The following is a 15,545-nucleotide window of genomic DNA, read 5'->3' as shown; positions in this document are numbered from 1 at the left end:
TTGTCCAATACTTCATTCAGAGGTACACTTGTGTTTGCATTTCTCTATGGAATGTTATCTAGCTTACACTGTGAACACAGAACAATGACACTGACACAATTGTGCATGTCTTTAAATAACTGTCCCTGTTGATTGCTCGACATGCAACTAAATATTCACTGTCACTTGTCATTTTAGAAGAAAAGAAACATGGCAACACCAGGAAACCAGGTTTTCAATGTTTTTGTTATTATTTTCATTTAAATACCCCCTCTCAACTAAAGTTATTGAGAGAATAACAGTTTTTTTTCCTTAAAGTAACACCGGTTGACCAAACTGGTGCAAAACACAATCATAAATTAGGTCTGCATGTAAGCTGCAAATGTAAAAAAAATCAGAGAAAAAACTTTGTATTTTAAAACAGTGACCTTTATGACAGTAACATTTAGCAATCATTAAAAAAAATCAAATTTTGTAATTAAGTTCAAATTAAAATCTTTCTTATTGCAATTCAAAATCTTTCAAACTTAATCGAATGTAAAATCCTTAAGTTTTGGGTTATTTGGCTATTTCTTTAATGTTGGTAACCTAGTTAAATGTAAATCTTTTAAGTTCGTGTCATCTGACTTAATTTTTGTATAATACAAATTTCAAATAAAATATTTCAGCTTGGTTTGGCAGCATTCCCTAAAAAAGATAACCAATTATGCTTATTGAATGATTCTATCAAAGAATTTTTGTTAATGACAATTCAGAATTCCAAGTGAGCGTGTAATATTTATTTCAAATGCACATTTACACACACATTGCTAATCTTAGGGCCTTTCAACTCAACATGCCTAGCTCGAAAACGAAATGGTCTGAAGCGGAGTTTTCAACATTCTAGATATAATACAACTTGAAGCCATTTATTATCTTTACTTCAGCCATCAATGAACTTAATTTTGCACATAGATTTTAGCGTACTTCTGAATAAGTTTATTTTATGCATGCTTAACTAAACTATTGATGACTGTGAAAAATTACGACATTTTAATCAGACCATCTTAAGCTTGCACTAAACATTTCATACAGTAATTGAGGCTTGCAATTTAAAACATAAATCTCTACTTTCACAATAATGCCATATTATATCCTGTGCTTTATGCAGTTTTTATTGCATTTCTTTCAACTTAAAGTGGAAAAAATATTATAAAAACATCTCACAAAAATATGCAGACAACTCCAGCACACCAAGTGTGACAGGCCTGGCAATTTATTGTCATTTTTACGTTATAATGTGATGAACTGGTTCAACTGCAACACGTTTAATGCCCACACCATGAACACCTGTTTTAAATAAAATATTCTGAGCAAAGTGCTGTGCTTGGAAATAAAACAGATTTGTCAAATTTCATTTGAAATAAAGTACTTAATGTTTAATTATTTCAATTCACAAAAGGTTAAATAACACATACATGAGCACTGATAACCAAAATTAAGCTTTTATACATCAATTTAACAAGAGTGCCAACTTGTCATAAACAAGGGCTGTTTGTAAAACATGCATGCCCCCCATATGGGCTGTCCATTGTAGTGGCAGCCATTGTGTGAGCACGATTTTTGTCACTGTGACCTTGACCTTTGACCTAGTGACCTGAAAATCAATAGGGGTCATCTGCGAGTCACGATCAATGTACCTATGAAGTGTCATGATCCTAGGCAAAAGCGTTCTTGAGTTATCATTTGAAAATCATTTTACTATTTCGGGTCACCGAGACCTTGACCTTTGACCTTGTGACCTCAAAATCAATAGGGGTCATCTGCAAGTCATGATCAATCTACCTATGAAGTTTCATGATCCTAGGCAAAAGCGTTCTTGAGTTATCATCCGAAAACCATTTTACTATTTCAGGTCACCGTGACCTTGACCTTTGACCTAGTGACCTCAAAAACAATAGGGGTCATCTGCAAGTCATGATCAATCTACCTATGAAGTTTCATGATCCTAGGCGTATGCGTTCTTGAGTTATCATCCGGAAACCATTTTACTATTTCGGGTCACCGTGACCTTGACCTTTGACCTAGTGACCTCAAAATTGATAGGGGTCATCTGCGAGTCATGATCAATCTACCCATGAAGTTTCATGATCCTAGGCGTATGCGTTCTTGAGTTATCATCTGGAAACCATTTTACTATTTCGGGTCACTGTGACCTTGACCTTTGACCTAGTGACCTCAAAATTGATAGGGGTCATCTGCGAGTCATGATCAATCTTTCATGAAGTTTCATGATCCTAGGCGTATGCGTTCTTGAGTTATCAGCCAGAAACCATTTTACTATTTCGGGTCACCGTGACCTTGACCTTTGACCTAGTGACCTCAAAATCAATAGGGGTCATTTGCGAGTCATGATCAATCTACCCATGAAGTTTCATGATCCTAAGCGTATGCGTTCTTGAGTTATCATCCGAAAACCATTTTTCTATTTCGGGTCACCGTGACCTTGACCTTTGACCTAGTGACCTCAAAATCAATAGGGGTCATCTGCGAGTCATGATCAATCTACCTATGAAGTTTCATGATCCTAGGCGTATGCGTTCTTGAGTTATCATACGACAACCACCTGGTGGACGGACCGACCGACCGACCTACCGACCTACCGACCTACCGACCGACCGACCGACCGACCGACATGAGCAAAGCAATATACCCCCTCTTCTTCGAAGGGGGGCATAAATATGCTCATTTAAAGGTTTGCATTCAATGCATGATCTGTGAAGGATGTATTAACTGGTTGAACAAATGACCTGATAGGTCTGCAGAGTTAAGCTACCTATACACACACACGATTGCCATGTAACACCATGTTCTAAACTAAAGTTATTCAATGGAAATTTGTTCTATTTTGAGTGACATGGAAACTAAAGTTATTAGATGCAAACCATTTAAATTTGGGGTAATTCAAGGGCCATAAATCAGAAGTGCATCAGGAAATCTGCCTTATCATCCAACATGCCCATAAACTATTTTTCCACTAAGTTTGGAGATGATAAGATTAAAACTATTTGATATAGAGAGTGGACAATGTTTATTTTGCCAATTTTTTACAATTCAAGGGCCATAATTCTGAAGAACTTCATGCAATCTTGCTGGTTATACAATGTGGTGGATATATTTTACCAACAAACATAATCACCCAGCTTCAATATGACATTACTTAAACTTGTGCAATATTGAGCAGACATCATTTCTGGACACAGCCCGCTTGTCGCTTGCCGCCTGCTGCAGGTGTTCCCTTAATACGCCAGATTTTTTAACGGGTTTATGAAAAGCCACAAACATTTATTTAAGACATTTGCTTCAGTGTTTTACCAAGACCAGTTTGGAATAATGTCCCAGGCTCTCCAAACATCTAAGTCAGACACTTTAAAAGGTTTAAGGACTTCCCGTATGTATTGTCTGCAAAGGGAGTAATGTTCACTGAAGCCAACTATTGAAGACATTCAGAACATAAATCTCTACTGTTTACAATTAAGCACTATATTTAAACATAAAATTCAGATAAGGGCTCAGAAAAGATGGAAGTTTCAAAAGGACCCAACTATCTTGTATAGAATTAACACGATGGATAGAATAAAACTTGACAGATCATTTTTAACCTTGATTCTAGGCCTTTGTTAGTTGTAAGTGAAGTTTTAGAATATAACAATAACCAACATTTTTTTCTCCTTTATTTCACATGTGCTATATTAAGCTATTTTGATGTTGATTTGTTTTCAAACATTTCCCACCATCCCTGGCAATTAAACAGGATAAAAAACACAAAAGCTGCAAATAAAATGATAATATTTTGGCTACCACCACTCACATTTGCCATAAACATAAGCTCTTTGATGTGGGTGCAGTGAAATAATATGCAGCATATTAAATATACAATGAAACATCTGCGCATAGATCAAACAAAAGATGATTAGCAGATGACAATGGTAAAGCCAAGACATGAAGAAAATTCCTAAAACATATTCCACATCTATGATATGAAATATGGAGGAAGAAAATTTATATTGTTATTTCTCAAAATGCAAAGATTAATTGAAAAGCAATCTGAATTCGGAAACCCATGTTCTGTTACTATCAGTTAAGCATAAGTCACACATTCACAAACTGTTGATGCCTGTCTTTGGTTGACAGCTTCGAGGATCAAGTATGTCATAAGGGACAATATTCTGCGATTCTGGCTCTTATTTCTTTTTTATAAAAAAATGTCCAGCCAGCAACTCCACAAAGTTCGGAGTAATTGGCAACATCACTACAACAACCTAATTGCCAATGTTTCTCCCATCTGTTTATTAGCGATATCAGGATGCTTTCTCATCTTTTAATTAGTGATATCAGGATGCTTTCTCATCTATTTATTAGTGATATCAGGATGTTTTCTCATCTGTTTATTAATAATATCAGGATGCTTTCTCATCTGTTTATTAGTAATATCAAGATGCTTTCTCGTCTGTTTATAAGCGATATCAGGATGCTTTCTCATCTGGTTATTAGTGATATCAGGATGCTTTCTCATCTGTTTATTAGTGAAATCAGGATGCTTTCTCATCTATTTATTAGTGATATCAGGATGTTTTCTCATCTGTTTATTAATAATATCAGGATGCTTTCTCGTCTGTTTATTAGTGATATCAGGATGCTTTCTCATCTGTTTATTAGTGATATGATGCTTTCTCATCTTTTAATTAGTGATATCAGGATGCTTTCTCATCTGCTTATTAGTGATATCAGGATGTTTTCTCATCTGTTAATTAGTAATATCAGGATGCTTTCTCATCTGTTTATTAGTGATATCAGGATGCTTTCTCATCTGTTTATTAGTGATATCAGGATGCTTTCTCATCTTTTTATTAGTGATATCAGGATGCTTTCTCATCTGTTTATTAGCAATATCAGGATGCTTTCTCGTCTGTTTATAAGCGATATCAGGATGCTTTCTCATCTGTTTATTAGCAATATCAGGATGCTTTCTCGTCTGTTTATTAGTAATATCAGGATGCTTTCTCATCTGTTTATTAGTGATATCAGGATGCTTTCTCATCTGTTTATTAGTAATATCAGGATGCTTTCTCGTCTGTTTATAAGCGATATCAGGATGCTTTCTCATCTGTTTATTAGCGATATCAGGATGCTTTTTCATCTGTTTATTAGTGATATCAGGATGCTTTCTCATCTGTTTATTAGCCCTTTACCACTTAGATATGTAGTTTGACACACTTGTTGTCCTTTAGAAAGTTAAATTTAATTAAAGACCTTTTTTACTAGATTCAAGTTTTAAAGGCTTTATTTCCAACCATTAGATACTGATGAGCAGCAAACAGCATAAAACCTGAACAGACTGTGAGTTACTCGCAGGCTGTTCTGGTTTAATGCTGTTTGCACATAGCCAATTTCACTTTGCTTCTGAGTGGGAAAGGGTTAGTGAAATCAGGATGCTGTTGGGAGCCATGTTTTTTTTCTCATCTGGTTAAAAGTGATATCAGGATGCTGTTGGGAGCCGCAATCGGTCAGCATATCCATTTAATGTTCATTCCATGAATGAAAAACACAAATAATAATTCACAAGAAGACATAACACACATGGAACATAATAGATATGGATTGTGCTCTGTGAAAAGGGGGTTTAATGCATGTGTGTAAATTGTCGTCCCAGATTAGCCTGTGAAGTCTGAATTTTTCATTAACAGAAACTATTCTCTTCTTAGCAAAAATCCAGTTACGGCGGAAAGTGTCACTCTAATTAGCCTGTGCGGACTTTACAGGCTAATCTGGGACTACACTTTACGCACATGCATTAAACCATATGATATATTATAAGTACTGACGCTTCTTACTGACCCCGTACTGTGTGATACTGTGTCAGTAAATAACTATTAGGCGAGAGCACAATAAAAAGCAGTGTAACAAATTTATTTTACAGAATATCATTCATTCTCCATCATAAACCTAACAGCAGACGAAAAGTTCTCTTCTGTCTAATAATATAATTTTGTCTCGTTAAAATCTGTGATGTAATTGAGCGTTAATAACCTACTATGAAAAGCTACTGACCTTATATGGAACAAGAGATGTGTTTGTCAGAAACACAATGCCCCCTAATGCGCCGCTTTGCATTTGTTTGGACCTTTGACCTTGAAGGATGACCTTGACCTTTCACCACTCAAAATGTGCAGCTCCATGAGATACACATGCATGCCAAATATCAAGTTGCTATGTTCACTATTTCAAAAGTTATTGCAAAACTTTACTGTAAGGTTAAAGTTTTGGGACAGAATGACAGACAGACAGAAAGAAAGATAGAAAGAAAGACAGACAGACAGGCCAAAAACAATTTACCCCCATCTATCAATCCGGGGGCATAAAAATACAGTCAGCATTTGACCTGGCTGAGCATATGAAGTAAGTTAAAGATAAATATCTATGAACAATTATCCCTGTACCTACAGGCATTGTCCAAGCAACATCACCAATTGGCTGCTTGATACAAGGGAAGCCAAACTTGAGAGAGTGCTGAACCAATCCCATACAACATGCTCTGAACAATAGCATGGACAGCCGCCAGATAATACTGACATCCAGACAATTTTATTATTTGTATCATTATGCTTTAGGGTAATCTGCCATTTGAACCATAATCAGGAATAAGAGATTGAGGCATGTATCACTTATGATAGGATATTGGTAAAATCAGAAAACTAATTTCCACATTTATGATTAAAAAATTGGTAAGTTGAAAGCAAACACGTATATTTTACCAGATGTCAAGTGGTATAACAAAGGAAACTGACACACTGTTCCTTTTTTAATATTTCCCACTACCTTTTGAATAATCTCCATCAGGCTTCTGGAAAAATACTTTACTACTGCATAAGTCATTTCAAATTAAGTTTCAAATGAAATGCATCTTATTTATGCTTTCATTTGCCACTCTGTATCTTTAAAACAGGTTCCGATGTTTTATTACCGGGGAGCACTGCCTAATGCATTATTCAGCTACATGATTTAATGGCAGCGGCTACTGTGTTTGAAGCTAAGAATTTTCCTGACAGAATGTAAGCCAGATGAAATAACATAAAATTACTCAGAATGTGACAGAATAGCAAAATTTTATTGTACTTAATATACAGAAATACTTTTTACTGCCTCAAATCTGACAAAACAAAACCTGAACATGGATGTCAACCCATCCAATAAGCATTTTTAACATTATGTATGAATTATGTATATAATTATTTCAAAAAATGACTTTTCTTCAAATATACACATTCAATAAAGCTTTAAAATTGTCCTTCTAATATAAAAGTCAGCTTTTTTAATAAGTTCTTCAAATATACATTTCCAAGTGAGCTTTTTAAAGCAGTTTTTTAAATACACACTTTCATGTGACCTTTTCAAAAAAGTCCTTTAAATATACACATTTAAATCAGATTTTTTAAATCAGTCTATTAAATATACGCCATCAAGATAGCTCTTTTTTCAGCAGTTCTTCTATTATCCCTTTCACACTCAGAAGCAAAGAGACAATGGCTATGTGCAAACAGCATAAAACCAGAACAGCCTGCGAGTAACTCGCATTCTGTTAAGGTTTAATGCTGTTTGCTGCTGCTCATCAGTATCTAAGGGTTGGAAATGAAGCCTTTAAAATTTGAATCTAGTAACAATGGTCTTTAATTAAATTAACTCTCTAAGGGACTACAAATGTGTCAAAATAAGTATCTAAGAGGTAAAGGGGTAAATGGTTATTCACTTAGTGAGCTCTGTAAAACTGGCCTATACATATGCAGCAGCCTCTGCTATGTGATATATTGTAATCAGTTACAGGTTCCATGCTGAGACATCTTCATCCCTTCACTGTCAAACTCCATAAGTCCTTTAACCTTTGCAGTCCAAATAATTTGTGACAACGTAAGCCATGTTGCCACATTTTTTGACAAAAGCACAAAATTAGGGACGAGATTCTGATGAATTCATGATCCTCTACTTATCAATATGCATAACAAGCCATCAGAAACTGACACAATATGATACATGGGATGACAACTTATTGCACCATTCAAATTGCACTATATGCATAATATTTCTTTGAATTTTCAATGCAAAGAACGCGAAAAATCAATGTTAGGACATTTTTTTTTAAAGACCAGTCTTAATAGAGCTGACAAACTATTGTGTTATATGACAGGAGTCGGAATGTCTGTTTTAAAAACAGTATACCGGTATGTGAAATTCTATATTTAGTTACAGTTAAGTGAGCTTTGACATCTTGCAAAACTCAAGGTCATTCATTGTCCCTTCTTCACTTCTTATAAGTGTACAATGTTTCATGATAGTATATTGTATACTATTTTTAGTTAAACCAGGTTTGGTAAACAAACCTAAAGCCTAATATTTTTACAAAATTTAATGTTAATATCTTGTGTTTTTTTTTTTGTTTTTTTTTTACTTTTTACACTTGTTACAATATTAACCTTTTTTCTATTATTATTTAACCAACCTAATTTTGTAAGTCTTTTTCTGGAAGAAGAGGCATGTACTGTGGAAATGGATCTTAGGCCATATGCGGTCAGCATAGCTCCAGACCAGGTTCCCCCAATGCTCAGTCTGGTCAGTAGCTATGCTGGCCACATATTGCATAAAAACCTTTTTTGTATGACATGGATCAAAGAAAATGTAGTGTATAGTCCTCACAGTGCTGCTTCTAACTTTCAGAAGTTGGTACTTTTTTGAGGATCCAGGTTTGAGCAGGGGAAGAATGACTGATAAGACAGATGGAAGGAGGGACAGTTTAAAGGCCATCCTATTGTCTGCTCCAGTGAAACACTAGTTATTGAATAATGAAGGCCTTTGATGTATGAAAATAATATAATTTTTATTCAGGAAAAACTGCCTGCCATATTGTTACAGACTGCCTGAATGTTACAAGATTTATGTTGTCTTATATTTGAACTATACGCATGCTTATTCAATTAACAAAAAAATATTTTTTCAAACAGACTGTCACAATAATTCATTTCACAACAAAAGGAACTGTAAGTTACAACTTATATGTAACTTTAAAGCTATGTTATCATTATGTTTATACATAAGTTTACATATAAAGCACTAGGCCTTTCACAAAACTAGGTGACATATCCCTTGGAAAATACCAAGATTGTGCCAGTCACCACCGTCCAACCACAACCTGGCAGGGTGCCTAGGAGCGCTATCAACACTAACTGCTGATACTGCTTTTTCAATGAGTTCAACAGAGAGTTCAACATTTGTGACTTTTGAAAAGAAAATTTGCTGTTTGTTGTTCAATATCTAAATGGTCACTGTAATATCAAAGACTCACATCGTTAATGCAACAGAATAAGCATTTTTATCTTGATAGCAGATTAAGATTGGCGTAATCCCCATACAAAGTGGAAATGGTCACTCAATACTAGGGCGATTTTGCAATCAAATAAATTTAGCCTTTGATCCAAAGTGAGCCCATTTTCAACTACGCAGTGACAAAAGACGTGTCCCCTCAAAGGCCCCACAGCAGGGACCACTGTGACCCAGTTGAATATCCATGTCGCTATTTTGGCCACTGCCTTCAAATGCCATTGCATGACTTCTTTTATACCAGTAAATGGTCACTGGGTATAATCTGGAGATTTAGTTTAAACCTTTTTATTTTAGCTTAATTGCATAGAAAGCCTATGGCTTATTTGAAACGCTCTCGAATCCGTTTCCTGGGATTAGAACCAGTACTTGGTGTCTATGAGGGAAATCTAAAGAATGCTCCCACAGTGGGGATCGAACCTGTGACCGCCTGATAGGCAGAGATCTGAAGATTTAAAAGCTCAGCTATGAAAAAATAATATTCTTTGTATAGAGCATGTTGTCATAAAAAGCAACACATTTGAAAGCAAATATATATACTTTTTTTCTAGAAAAATGCATATAATTATTTTTATTATATCAGTTTATCTTCTAGAAAACAAAGAATTTTTATGTGAAATTTATTTTTGTTAAAGTTTTAATAAGCATAAAAAAAACATAAGTGAACTGCATACAAAACTAAAATCTGATTTTCATCATCTGCTATTAACCCATTTATGCCTAGCGTCTAGAAAAAAGGCCTTGGCAAACAGCGTAGACCCAGATGCGGCGTCTCATTAGGGTCTGCGCTGTTTGCTTAAAGGAATTTCTGTAAGAAATATTCTAAATATAGAAATAAATATACTAGACATCCCTAATTTTGGAAATAAATTGATGCAATTTAGAAGGATGGGAGAGTCCACTATGCATAAATGGGTTAAATTACACAGCACAAATCAATATCCCATCAGTGACACAGATACAGAGGCACTCGCTTTTCAGCAGTATTTCCTGCTAAACACGGTCTTGCCCTGACATGCACCGTCCAACATTGAGCGCGCCGGTCAAGTGCTTGCTGTCTCCATATCAACAGGTGACAAGCAGCGAAATCCAATCAAATCCCAATATCTAATGTCACCTGCCTTTGTTGCAGCGTGTAAATGTTTCTGTAGCGATATTTTAACCGAAGATGACCCCAAACTAGAGGCCTCCGCAAACTGGACACCCAATTGATACAATTGAAAATGGGATTTGTTTCTCTTTATGATGTTACAGTCATTAATTGGTATTTTTCAACAAGTTTTTGCCCAATTAGGCAAACCAAATACGTGGGAGCTTTAGCAAAGCTGCAGAATACTCAATTTGGGCGGCCATTTCTGTGTGACCCCCTTCATGTCAGGTCAACAGGAGCAGTGTGTTCAGCAGAAGGAGGGACCATTGGGCTTGCAGGTTAAAATGGAACACCCATCATTGATCACCAAAAGGCAAAAGGCTTTCTGCATATGCAAAGGTTAAGTGTATTAATCTATGAACTTGATGATATGAAAAGTATGACACAATCCTTATAAGAAGTCCCCCAAATGCTTTGTACTAAAACATTTGGCATTTATTTCACAACCAGCTTTCTCCCAATAACCTTATCAAAATTTGGATGGAGGGGCCCGTACAGAAGTAAAGTTATCATCTTGAGGAAGAATATAGTTTCCCACATAAATTCTACTTTACTTAAAGAGACATGAATGATAAGCAAAGGGTTTTCATTATAAATAAATAAATTTCAAGTCCAAAAGCCCATTTTGAATGTTCGGAGGACATTTATTTTCCAGGCTCAATCAGGACTAATATATATGTTCTGCCATCCTGACCGATAGGCATGTCCCAAGCCATCTCTCCTGGCAGACACAACTGTATGGCCTTGAAGTCATGCATGGCCTGCAGACCTACAGAAAACCACACCTGCATTGCACATCTATCAAAAGAACGCTTTGTTTCTATTTATATATTTATATATTTCATTTACTCTCTCTTTATTACCTTTATGAAACAGGAAAAATCTGCCATTTACACAGCTGATATCATGCAACATAAAAAGAACACTTTTTTTTTAATTTATAACTTTCCATTGGCAAAGACATTTAAGACATTTAACTTTTTAAAATACAGTTGCAGTTAAGACTGTATGTCAGTGAAGATGTTATTGTTGTTATAATTAATGTTGTTTGTTGTTGCTGATGATGACAAGGGTAATGATGGTAGCTACAATGATAAGTGTTGCTTCTGCTCATGATAATGATTATGCTTTAACTTTAGTCCAGCAATTACAAAACAAGTCATTATTCACATTAACCCTTTGCATGCTGGAAATTTGTCGTCTGCAAAAATGTTGTCTCCTGAATTTCTAAAATTAGCATTTTCTTCGATTTTTTTTCAAAGAATACTATCCGAAAAGCAAACAGTTTGGATCCTGATGAGACGCCACGTTCTGTGGCGTCTCATCTGGATCCAAACTGTTTGCAAAGGCCTTTAAAATTCGGTTCCAGCACTGAAAGGGTTAAAGGTGGCACAAATGTGAAAGACAGCTCCAATAAAGGTATAAATTATATTAGAAGTTAATATTGTATCGCACCTTACTTTGGGACCCACACAGGCGTTAAAAACACACTCTTCAACAACAGTTTTTAACTTGCAACCTCTTTAATAAACTCCACTCAAACTGAACAAACATAATAAACTTGTATTGTAGTGTCAATCAGATCTCTACTGTCAATATCTGACAGGAAATCTTCAAATAGAACTGACCCTTTCATATAGATGGATTTAATAATCTCCGCAAACTAAATAAAGCCATCTATTAATTGCTGAATTTAGACGCTAAGGCAAATTATGTCAACGAATTTTTCAACGGCTCCCCCACAAACTTCCCAACAAAAGACTGCAAGCTTTGGAACACTTTCACTATTTACAGATAATTCAGAAAACTTACTTGGCCGATGCTGAATAAACTTATCAAACTAATGAGAAAATATAGGCGTCACAAATTCCTGTGGCTGTGGACATAAAAGACAGAGTTTATTTAGCTGATGGACTCCCGAGTTATAATTTGTGCCTGTATCTATGTACAATATCTCTGATTCAAAGCAGTAATGGGTCTGCCTCTGAAAACGAGTATTTGACTAAGAGACATAAAAGTGATTCTATGTTTGAAATACAGATAAACATGCCCTGGTAATGTGATTCCAGCGGCTAGAGCTTGTTTGTTGACTACAAACAATTAATTTAGAAAACATCAGAAATCAACAGCAAAACATTTGCACACAGAAATAACATAGCTTCATGTAAAATGTTATTAAATGATCCAAAAGTATTAATTATATTTGTTTGTTTTAATACATTAATTAGATCACTGAAATTTGCTCTTTTTTCAAATAAAAGTCTCACTTGCTTTTACAAACACCTATTATTGTTCTTATGAGCAGTTGATGAATGTATAAACTATAGACAAACAAATCATGTACACATCAGTTTCTTTTTGTTTGATGCGAGCCTTTTATCAATAAGATAGGGCCTAAGCTTTCTTTTTTAAACAGCTATTAATCACATTTACAAAAAGCTAACTTAAATGTTCAAAAACAGTGATATAGCGTCTTAAAAAACATTTGAGCTCCAAACCACTTTCACTAGGCCCATTAATAAGCCCATATCTCAGATCATACAGATCATGGGCGATCATATCTGGTATGTGAATACTTGAGTAAATCCCTTCTAAGCCTACAGCCCCTATAAAAATTGACCCCATCATTAACCTTCATCTGATACCCTCAACAAAAAGGGCTGCCCTTCCAATTTAAGACATAAACCACAGATCAGGCATATTAGTATGTCACCTTGAAAATTTGGACTGTCATGAAACTCAGTAAATATTGCACTGACTTTTTAAATAGCTACATGTAGAAGATCTATAGGTGTATGTGGGTATAAATTTCATAGACTTGCTTTAATTTATTTTTTATTTATTGAACCTGATAATGTCTTAATTTTTCACTTGTGCCAGACACACAAAAAATAAGTACAATTGTATGTTAACCCTTTGCATGCTGGGAAATTTGTCATCTGCAAAAATGTCGTCCGCTGAATTTCTAAAATTAGCATTTTCTTTGGGTTTTTTTCAAAGAATACTATCAGAATAGCAAACAGTTTGGATCCTGATGAGACACCATGTTCTGTGGCGTCTCATCTGGATCCCAACTGTTTGCAAAGGCCTTCAAAATTCGGTTCCAGCACTGGAAGAGTTAAACAATAACAATTGCAGATTATTTATCAACCAAGCTAGCCCGGCCAGGCAACTGTTGACATAATGGTAAAAATAAAATTCATTAAAAAAAAACACAATTTAATCACATATTAAAACCTAATAAGCATATATATTTATTCCTATTAAATTCAAAAATAAACATGAACAAACATTTAAGGCACCATAAGATCTTTTTTAATAATCAAATTGTATCATATATGTGCATATGATAAATAAACTCAAAATTATTTACTTGACAGTTGATTTATTGGTTACACAATTCTTATAAACATTTTCTTTAAAATAATTTTTCCTCTAATGCAATTTTATTTAAAGTAAAGCAAACAAAATCTTAAAGATTGTATTTATTTGACATGTGGCTAATATAAAACAAGACCAAACCTTTATCTATAAATTAAATATCTTGTTTTGCACTGTATTTTTTATTTTTCATTTTAAATTATATCATATATTGCTCATTATAAAATTACAAGCATAATAATAATGATATTGTATTAAAATCGATAGAAAATTATAATTAATTGTATTGTACAGATGACCACCGCGTATGTATTTACTAATATTTGTACATCATGTACACTCATGGACATTATGTCTATTGTATTTTGAATAAACCATTGTATTATCTAAATGAAATCTATCAAGAATTTTTGTTCAAAATTCTTTTTATAACAAACATAAGAAAGTTGTTCTTGTTTAATTATGTTTTCTTTTTGTTGGATTAGTGAAAAACATAATTTAGCTATTGAGACCATATAATCAATGACATCAGCCCTTTGAATGAGTTCTTTAATGAAGTGAAAACCATAAAGTAGGCTACAGAATATTGTAAGCATTGAAATGAAGTCCCAAACCTTTTTACCAACTCATCAATACTATGTTATATTCTGCTTTAGTTCTTAAAAGTACCCATTTAAATGGATTAATAATTAACTCAACTTTATTGTATAAACCTACTTTTAATTTCAGAGTGATAATATACACTTGATAATTTGCAAAATTATCCAAATGTTTTATAATCCAACAATTACCATAAACACAATTTCTATCAAGGAATGATATCTCTGTCATAAACCACTTTGTGAATGGAAATAATGGTTGGTAATACATTTCACAAAGACACACTAATTTTTAAAAACTTACATCAAATATTCAGCACCCAATTATTGACAACTGGGGGTCTTCTTAGCTAAGAATTATGTTAAGTGTCCGTGACAAGCATAATTAGTTTGTGGTTCTGTGTTGGCCCTGTCATGGTCTTTGTAAGCCCAAGGAAATTTATTTTCAATATTCTTATACAGCCAGTGTCATGCAAAAACAAGTCTTATGTCATATGCAGCCACCATGGCTCCAGCTCAACCAGAATAATCAGGCAGTGTGGTCAAGAGATCACTGTCCACTTTAAATCTTTCTCACTTAGAAGCTAAGTTAAAATGGATATGTGCAAACAGTATAAATCCAGAACAGCCTGCTAGTAACTCTCAGTATGTTCTGGTTTTATGATGTTTGCTGCTCATTAGTATCGTAATATTGGAAATAAAGCCTTTAAAACTTGAATCTAATAAGAAAGGTTTTAAGTTATATTTAACTTTCTAAGTGACCACAAATGTGTCAAAATACGTATCTAAGTGGTAAAGGGTAAAAGTAATGCATGGTTTTGTGTCTCTTCAGTGGATAGGGTAGCGTTTCACCAGACTGCGCAGATGCTGGCCACTTGGCATTAGACCCATTTCAAGCTGACACTGGTCATAAGTTGATATGATTAAGCTTACAATATTTAAATAAATATAAAATTGTTTTCATATCACAGCATTTAAATCAGTAGACAGAACTACCTGAGTCAACTGTTTTCATTAAATATTAAAAA

The 15,545-nt window shown here is 34.4% G+C and overlaps 1 protein-coding gene and 1 long non-coding RNA gene across 2 annotated transcripts in view; both read right to left on the bottom strand.

Moving 5' to 3' along the window:
- The window catches only part of LOC127869011 (U3 small nucleolar RNA-associated protein 6 homolog), a 124,746-nt gene that overhangs the window by 65,571 nt on the left and 43,630 nt on the right, over positions 1-15,545 (bottom strand). The gene's annotated exons all lie outside the window — the stretch shown is intronic.
- LOC127869021 (uncharacterized) lies at positions 1,503-2,441 on the bottom strand. Its single transcript, XR_008044369.1, has 3 exons — positions 2,340-2,441; positions 1,804-2,195; positions 1,503-1,658 (listed from the first exon to the last, which is right to left on the bottom strand). It is a non-coding gene; the product is annotated as an uncharacterized LOC127869021 (long non-coding RNA).

Source organism: Dreissena polymorpha, chromosome 2, assembly GCF_020536995.1.
Source record: "Dreissena polymorpha isolate Duluth1 chromosome 2, UMN_Dpol_1.0, whole genome shotgun sequence".
NCBI lineage: Eukaryota > Metazoa > Mollusca > Bivalvia > Myida > Dreissenidae > Dreissena > Dreissena polymorpha.
The sequence above is the reverse complement of the archived record's forward strand: the minus strand, read 5'-3'. Positions and strand labels throughout refer to the sequence as shown.